Consider the following 8982-nt stretch of genomic DNA (forward strand, 5'->3'; position numbering starts at 1 on the left):
CGGCGTGCGAGCGCGTGGCGGCCTGGGGCCTGACCGCATGCGCAGTGGCCCTGCAGGCGCCGCCTTCGGAATACTCGGCCCTTCAGGCGCGTTCCCTGAGCAGAGCGCGAGCCTTGGGCACAGGGCAGAGTGATGTGCAACATGCAAGTGCCTGCTCGTGCAATCCCAGGGTGCAGAACAACAGACCCCGTGCAACATCACAGTGTGCAACATCACAGTGTGCACGTGCCCATGCAATCCCAGTGTGCCGAGTACCAGGCCCCGTGCAATGTCACAATGTGCAAGTGCCCGTGCAATCCTAGTGTGCCGAGTGCCAGGCCCCGTGCAACACTCTGGCTGTGTCTAGAGACTGGCAAGTTTTTCCGCAAAATCATCTGATTTTGCAGAAAAACTTGCCAGTTGTCTACACTGGCCACTTGAATTTCCGGAAAAGCACTGACGATCTCCTGTAAAATCATCAGTGCTTTTCCGGAAATACTATGCTGCTCCCATTTGGGCAAAAGTCTTTTTCCAAAAGACATTTGCACGAAAGGGCCAGTGTAGACAGCATAGTACTGTTTTCCGCAAAAAAGCCCCAATCACAAAAAAGGAGATCCTGCCAATCTAGACGCGCTTTTCTGAAAATGCTTTTAACGGAAAACTTTTCCGTTAAAAGCATTTTCGGAAATTCATGCCAGTCTAGACGCAGCCTCCGTGTGCAACATCACAACATGCAAGTGCCTATGCAATCCCCTTGTGAATTCTCCGTATGGTGCATTGTGGGATGGCTTTGGAGAGCCAGAAACAGTTGCTGTGAGCAATGCAGTATCTACACAGCCTCTGCTTTTACATCACTACGTTGACTGTGCCTCTTGGGGCGGTGGAGTGATTAAGGCGCTAGCGGGTAAGTTATATCGGTGGGAGCAAAATTTGAGTGTCGCTATTTACGTCATTAAGTCAACACAGGGTGCCCGACAGCCTTCGCCAGGGTTCTGGCAGTGATTTAAAGGCTTGGGGCTCCAGCCGCTGCCACTGAAGAGGTGGCGGTGTCCAGGAGTCCTGGGACCTTTTAAATTGCTGGGAGGGGGACGGGTGTCGTTCCCCACCCCACCCCGCACCTCATCAACAGGCCTGGGTCCACATAAGCTGCTTCATGTAAAGCTAACTCTGCAGCACAGACGAGGACTCAGACTGAGCATCCCGCCCAGGATGTAAGGGACACTTCTATTTGCAATAACTCCCAGACACCCCATTTAAGTAATGCTATCATCACCCTCCTCACCCACTATGGTACCCAGAACCACGTGTGTCAAGCCATACATGGGCACAAAGCCTTCTGTCCCCGAGCCACGGAGACTGATGTGCTTGTGTGGCTAATGCACAAGCTTTTACGCAATGTATTTGCGCTCTGCTCTGCTTCTGCCAATGGGAATGCAGGAGGGGTGGGCTTCTCTGGGCTTGGCATCCAATGGCAGAGCAGGGTGGTAGATTTGAAGATTCCTGGGCCAGGTGGAGGTAGGTCAGTAATGGAATGGCTCAGAGCAAGGGGATGTCCTGGTCTTTGGCTGCAGTTGGAGGAGGGCTACAGAAGGACTAGGGGCAGCAGGGATGGGAGGTTTAGCCCTCATGGTTTGGTTTGGTTCTGTTCCGCTGCAACACCCAGTGAGGAGTAATCTGCTTCCCTGGCTGCAATTGCTTTCATAAATACTGCTAAGCTTAGTAAAAACCTGTCTGGGTTCCAGCTGGGGGAACTACCGTTCTGCTTGCCTTGTTTTATATTCTACCCACACATGTTCTGACTGATAATAATGTGTGATGTCAGTTGGAATTATTTAATCAGAGATGATTAGCTCTCAATCCCACAGAGCACAGAGAGGAAAAGCACCCTTAACCAATCTCTCCACAACTCGGGAAGCATTAGCTGTTTGTCCATCTCCACCTTAACTCCTGCAAATTCTTCCCTCTTATAGTGGGTGACAAAGAAATTCCTTTGTGAAGAAGAGAAGCTACTTTCCCACCCCGATCCCACTCTGCAGGGGCTTTGGTATCTCAATTGCATCCAAAGCACCTTTTATGGCATCTCAGATTACACAAGTGATAAACTAAAGGGATTTCTCCCCCAGTTGTTATTACTAAGAACATCTGTGGCAACAAGTAGTTCCTAATGAGTTAAAAACACCTTCCACTGAGTCCTCCTTTCCTAGCTCACAGAAAACATGTGCAATAAACATACCTTTTACCATATTTAGATCAGAGGAACCCCTCATCAATCAGACCTTGCTCATCACAACATACATCTGTAATAACAGGCATCCTGTATCAGATGTCACGGGTCCCTGCCTGAACATCTGGCCATGTTCTCCAAAGGTCAGTGGGGTAGGGTAAGAGATTTCATTGTTGATCCTATATACTTCAGTGTTTGGACACACACCTAGTTCAGAGAAAGGACAAAACACTTTGGAGGTGGGGGTGCAGGAGTCTGGGGAGGGGTGGGGGCTCAGGACAGAGGGTGCGAGTGGCCGGCCCAGGGAGGCAGGGACTGTGCTGCCCAGATGCTAGCTGCTCCGTAGCTCCCCAGGACTGTCAGGGCAGCAGGGGCACACTTACTTTGTAAGGGTATGTCTACACTTGCCCCCTAGTTCAAACTAGGGAGGCAAATGAAGCATACTGAAGTTTAAAATGAAGCATGGGATTTAAATATCCTGCGCTTGATTAGCATATTTGCAGCCAGTCAGCATTTTAAAATGCCAGTCACCTGATTTAACTTGCCGCGTGTAGATGTGGTAGTTCGATCGGAAACCCTTCCCTCGAATTAACTGTTACTCCTCATGCAATATTTAAATCTCGCGCTTGATTTGCAACTTCGGTATGCTTCATTTGCCTCCCTAGTTCGAACTAGGGGGCAAGTGCAGACACCCTGAGTAGAACTGCCCCATCACACCCCTCCCTTTCTGTTTAATGAGAAACAATCACATTCTCAGCACCTTCCATTGTCCTGGCCCAACCAAACTCTGACCTTGCCTTAAGCTAGGATAAGAGAAAGCCGCCTACCAAATTTGTTTGTCCTGGCTCTTATCATTTAAGAGGAGTTCTTGAACAAACAGACCGCAGACAGCGAGACAGTCACACAAACTCTCTCAACTATAGAGTAGATAATAATAAATACTAATGGCAAATTCTCAATCCATTCAGCCCCTCTAAGGAAATACACCCTTGTTTTTAAGTCTCTGCTTGACACAGCCCTGGCTGGATTGATTTAGTTGGGGTTGGTCCTGCCTTGGGCAGGGGGCTGGACTTGATGACCTCCTGAGGTCTCTTCCAGCTCTAGGATTCGAAGTTCCAGGGAAGATTATGGAGAGCAGCACCTCCGTGGAGAGCAAGAGGAGTGTGCCTTAAAGGATCACTACAAAAACCAGCCAGCCAGAAGCAGCAGCAGGCAGCAACACAGATCAGGCCTCAGTCCTACATACACACGCATGAGTCCACTTACCTTCTCTGTTGGGACCACTCAGGGGAGTTAACCAAGCACACAAGGATTTGCAGGCTTGTGGCTCAGGTTTGAAGGGAAGAAGGTGTTGATCTTGCAAGCTGCTCCGTGCACCATCGCCTCCTCTCCTAGCAAAAAAAACCCCAACTAATTCAGTCCTGCAAGAAACACCGTCAGTGTCAGGATCCCATTCCTAGATCGCTAACTAGAGATTGGCCACTCCCTGCAGCCTCGCTTTACGCACCTGTCTCTGAGAAAGGGGGAGGGCTTAGCTTGCACATGCGAGCATGCCCATGAGCGTACACACGCGCTCACACTCAGCATCTCCCCTTAGCTTGCTCAAGCGACTCCCTCGCTAGCCTGCTGCCTTGTGGATCACATTCTAAGGGGCTTCTCTCTCCCCACTCAGAGCCTAAGTGCCAAAATTGGCCTGTGCAGGTTGCAGTGTTGCTGCTGGGTTGTTCCAGGCACCTAGAATTAGTTGCTGTTATGCTCAGCATTGTGGGCCGAAGTAAGTCCCTTCATGGGTCCCTCCTGGCGAGTCTCTCAGTAATAGTTGCACCTGTAAATGCAGAGCAGATGGTTTCAAAAAAATACCGGACACACTTAATCTCAGATGGAGGGGGGGATGAGCAGGGAGAGGAGCGGGGCTGGCCGGGAGGAGGTCAGGGGGAGCGGGACTGGCTGGGTTAGATCGAGGGAGGCAAGGGGGGGGACCGGCTGGCGGGAAGCAGAGCTGGCCAGGAGAGGGCTGGAGGGAGTGGGGATGGCCGGGGGGGAAACCAGCTGGCGGGGAGTGGGGCTGGCCGTGGGTGATCGGGAGGAGGGGAACCAGGTGGCGGGAAGCAGGGCTGGCTGGGAGGGGGTTGGGGGAGTGGGGCTGGCCAGGGGAGAACTGGAAGAGTGGAACTGGCTGGCAGGAAGTAGGGCTGGACGGGAGTGTGGCTGGCCAGGGGGAACCAGCTGTCGGGGAGTGGGGCTTGCTGGGAGGGGGAAGCGGGGCTGGCCAGTGCGGAGCAGGGCTGGCCTGGGCGCATGCAGATCCCGGGGTGCTGCCAGTCCCACGCACGGTCTCGATGGGGCACACGGGTGAGTCTGGCCCCAGCGATTCCATCCCACCCCAGCCTTGCCTCCCTCCTCTCCTCCTTTCTACTGTGTAGTTGTGTACTGCCTGGCTGGTAGACATGCTCATACAGCGTGAGTGCATCGACCAGCCAGGCAGTACGCAACTACCTACTAATACTTATGATAATAATAAAACTTACTTAATTAGAAAATACTGGACATTTATATGTCTGGTATTTTCTCCATTTGTTTCCTGGACAGAAAGCTCAAAAAGCGGACTGTCCAGTTCAAAACCGGACACCTGACAACCCTAAGTTGATTTAGCGCCTGATCCTCATGTGGGTGTTTAACTTAGTGTCCATTAAAGACATGTCACGAGACAACTCATAGGAGTAAAGTTAAGCACGCGCGTAAGGATTTGCTGGTGTTCCAGGATACAGAGCATGTATTGCTTAGTATTCGCAATTGTAGCCACAGGTGGATTCCTTTTAATGTCGCTGACGGGTGGGGTGGGGGCTTTAAAAAGCAACAAAATGTGATTCTTCTGAAAACCTAAGTATTTCCCTAGATCATTCGTACACCTGGTAAGTGGCAAGGTCTCATTAAACGCATAAGGGACTTGCATTTGTGAGCAGTGTTTGTGCATTACTGACAACAATGGGGCAGTTCTGGCTTGGTGCAAACCCTCGGCACTTCAGTAATAAACATAAATAACAGTATTTAAATGACTGGCTGTTAATTTCTCCAAAGCCAGCAGATGGCAGTATACTAACAGCTTGCACACAGGCAACTGCAGCTGTGTTTGGCGTTGATGGTGCATTTCATCTGAGCAGGCAGGGGGGGAAAAGTGTAATTAACTGTGTTCGATAAATGCGCATTAAATAATGTTGGAGAAGTAGAGAGTATTTAAAAGCGTCGTAAGAAAATGTAAAGGGGATTTTTTTCTGCTTTCTGTGTGTGTCTTTTTAACACAGCTCTCAAAACTCTGCAAAGACAATGTCAGAGGTTGCAACAAACAGAAAGCTGGTTTGTCTGGTCTTATCAACAGTGGATTCTTGGTCTGTGTAGATAACAGGGCAAAGCAACCCAGAGAAATGGATGATTTATTGGCAGGTGCAGCTCTCCCTAGTAGGCTTGTAAAATCCTGTTTAATTGGTTAACTGGTTAAACATGATGTTTAACTGGATAACTGATTAAAGGGGGCAGGTGGAGGGGCTGTTCCAGTCGGGCTGGAACAGCCCCCTCCACCACGACCAGACTGGAGCAGCCCTCCCACCTACAGACAAGGGCTGCTTCAGCCTGGGACCACCGTGGACAGGGGCTGCTCCGGCTGGCTGGAGCAGTCCCTGTCTGCGGCGGGCCCTGCAGGGATGGAATACCCAGTCCACTGCCTGTGGTAGGGAGCTGCTCCAGCTCCCACCAGTTAACTGGAACCAGTAAGCATCACCCATTAAGGGTGATGCTCACTGGTTAACTGGTTAAACGTTCACATCCCTGATCCCTAGTAAGACAAGTTAGGTTGTAGATGGTTAGGGACTAGTCAGAACTATCCCACAATTCAGAGTCCACAAGCAGCAGATAAGTAAGAATAAGACTGTTGTAAGAAACAATGGAACACATACAACACAATGGAAAGACAACTGGATTGAGTAACGAGGATGGTGGTTAATAATTAAAAAAAGAAAAAGATAGCCAAGGAAGTACCAGTTACAATTTTACCACTACTAGGAAAAATAAAAATGTATTAGAAGGACTTAGTTATGGGGTTAGTTATGTTGTGTCTATGAAATATATTGCTGGAAAGCTCATAAACATCGGTCATGTATACGGGCCAGGGTAGTACATTAGCTCATCTGATTTTGGCCTAATATTTGCTTTTGTTGCACCAACTTCTGTTGGTGAGCGAGCCAAGCTTTCAAGTTTACACACTGCTCTTCTTCAGGTCTTGGAAAGGAAAACCTCTCTCTCACCAACAGACGAAGGCCCAATAAAGAAATTACCTCACTCAGCTTGTCTCTCTAATATCCTGGGTCTGACACCGCTACAGTAACACTGCATGGTTTTTGCATGGTGAGTGTTGCTTCGTGTGGACTTGCTTAAACGATGGTGCTAGGAGAAAGGTGGTATTTGGTAATGTGTTAAAAGGCAGAGATAAAATTACATTAATCAGTACTCTTTTCATACACCAAATACAATGGCCAAAAAGTAGGGGTGGGCAAAGGGCCCTACATGGGCTAGATCCGGTCCACCAAGCTTGTAGATCCGGCCCACAGCCAACCTGCCCCTTCCCTGATACAGAGGCAGCAGCATTGGGTGCCAGGCAGAACTTTTCAGTGAGACACCTTGCATGGGCCCTGAGCAAATATCTTTCCCCCCCTCCTTTGCCTTTGGGATACGGGCACAGAAAGCGCCGGTCTGTTGCCATCCTCGTGTGGCACAGCCCAATCCAGAGCCTCCAACGTCAGCGTCACAATCCAGAGTTCTACCAGGAGGCAACACTCCCTCCCCTGTAGGCACTCAGGACCCAGAAGCAGCAGTTTCATTCCTTATGACATGGATTTGCATCAGGACACAGCTCAACACATGGAGCAAGGCATACACCCAGGGAGCAATAAGAAAGCTTTTGTCATTCATGTGTGCTTAAACCACCAAGCCCTCCTGCCTCCAAAGCTTTGCAGCCCACGCTGCTCTGGGTGGGGGGTGGAAGAGTTTTGCCTGCAAAAGTGCAGACAAATAGCATGTACCCTTCCTGACATTCAGCAGCACAGCCATGTCGCTAAAAGCTGTGTAGACAAAGCCAAAGAGCAATCCCAGCTCCTGCAGCTTCAGCTCATGCTGCAATTCACGTGGGTTTAGGCAGAATGTAAAACACAAGGGCTGTCTCTACAGTGGCATGAATTTCCGGAAATGCTTAAAACGGAATACTATTCCGTTTTCAGTTTTTCCAGAAAAGGAGCATCTACATTGGCAGCTGCTTTTCCGGAAAAGCCCTTTTCCCGGAAAAGCGTCTGTGGCCAATGTAGACGCGCTTTTCCGGAAAAGAGCCCCGATCGCCATTTTCGCGATCGGGGATTTTTTCCGGAAAAGACTACTGGGCTGTCTACACTGGCCCTTTTCCGGAACAGTGTTCCGGAATAAGGACTTATGCCCGAGCGGGAGCAGAATAGTTTTTCCGGAATAGCGGCTGATTTTGTACAGTAGAGCATCGTTGCTTTTCCAGAAGTTCAAGGGCCAGTGTAGACAGCTCGCAGCTTATTCCGGAAAAGCGGCTGATTTTCTGGAATAAGTGGCCCAGTGTAGACACAGCCTTCCGGAAGAAGCCCTGTTTTCCAATGCTAGACTGTAAATTTACTTGCGCAAGAACGCACGTGCAGTGTAGACTGCTGGCAAGTCTTTGCACAAGAACGGCTGTTCTTGCGCAAGAAGCTGCCCGTGTAGACATAGCCAGGATGTTCACCTTTCTTTGCCCCTCAAGCATAGCTCTTTTGTGGATTCACACCCTTAGCAAGTTTGTTTAACTTGGGGAGATCCAGCCTGCAAAAATGATCTCCCGGGTCACATACTAGCAGCAGCGACTGCCAAGCTGCAACCTCAAACAACAGGGCTGGGCAAAATCCACCCTGCGGGCTGAATCTAGCCTGCCAAGTCACTAGATCCGGCCTGAGGGAGCCAGGTCACAACGCCCTCCTTCACCCAAACTCCCTCTCGGATCCAACACCCCGTCCTGCACCCCTGTCCCTTACCCCCAGCTTCCTTCTGCACCCAACCTCCCTCCCAGCCCCCCGTCCCCTCTAGGGTTGCCAGGTGTCCGGTTTTGAACCGGACAGTCCAGTATTTGAGCTTTCTGTTGGGGAAACAAATTGAGAAAATAGAAATGTCCGGTATTTTCTCAATAAGACGTAATGTAGATTGTGAAGTCATGTCCAGTGTGTCCGGTATTTTTGTTGAAACCATCTGGCGACCCTAGACTCCCCTCCTCTATTAATACCACAGGAAAGTGTGGCCTTTTCACTTACCAAATTCGTGGAGAGCCCCCCCATCCAAAATGATTGCCCACCCCCTGGCCTAGCACCTCAGCCGCCACACTGCCACTGTCCATAAACCAGGCTCGCCACGGATCACGCAGGGACGTGCAAATAATAGAGGGGGCGGCCTTTGTAGTATTTTGGGGGGGTCACCTCGGGAAGTTTTCTCCGCCGGCAGTAGGGCTACAAACCCACTTTGGAGAAGGCAGGCTGGAGTGCCCCTGCTCCCCTGGACTCCAGAGGCTGGAGGGGTCTTAAGGAAAACAACTGTCTGGTGGGGAAGGGAGCTGGCAGTTCACACCCTGCAGCCCTGCCCTGCAGGGATGTTAACACCAGCGCTGGGTGGGACCACAGGCAATCAGCAGCCAGAGGGTGTCTTGATTCCCCCTCCCCCTTCTAGCTAACCATGCAGGCTCTTTTGCAGGG

This window comes from Pelodiscus sinensis, chromosome 27 (assembly GCF_052426305.1).
Source record: "Pelodiscus sinensis isolate ZL-2025 chromosome 27, ASM5242630v1, whole genome shotgun sequence".
NCBI lineage: Eukaryota > Metazoa > Chordata > Testudines > Trionychidae > Pelodiscus > Pelodiscus sinensis.